The sequence below is a fragment of the Bison bison genome, unplaced genomic scaffold, assembly GCF_000754665.1.
Source record: "Bison bison bison isolate TAMUID 2011002044 unplaced genomic scaffold, Bison_UMD1.0 scf7180017864385, whole genome shotgun sequence".
NCBI classification, from domain to species: Eukaryota; Metazoa; Chordata; class Mammalia; order Artiodactyla; family Bovidae; genus Bison; species Bison bison.
The window spans coordinates 4006517-4006976 of record NW_011494957.1 but is presented as its reverse complement, the minus strand read 5'-3'; positions in this window follow the sequence as shown (position 1 = coordinate 4006976).

Here is a 460-nt window from a genome sequence, read left to right as displayed (position 1 = left end):
CAGTCACTCAGTCGTGTCCGACTCTTTGCGACCCCATGAATCCCAGCACGCCAGGCCTCCCTATCCATCACCAACTCCCGGAGTTCTACCCAAATTCATGTCCATTGAGTCAGTGATGCCATCCAGCCATCTCATCCTCTGTCATCCCCTTAGCATCATTCCTTTCAAAGAAATCTCAGGGCTGATTTCTTTCAAAATGGACTGGTTGGATCTCCTTGCAGTCCAAGGGACTCTCAAGAGTCTTCTCCAACACCACAGTTCAAAAGCATCAATTCTTTGGCCCTCAACCTTCTTCACAGTCCAACTCTCACATCCATACATGACCACAGGAAAAACCATAGCCTTGACTAGATGAACCTTTGTTGGCAAAGTAATGTCTCTGCTTTTGAATATGCTATCTAGGTTATCATAAACTTTCCTTCCAAGGAGTAAGCGTCTTTTTAATTCATGGATGCAGTCA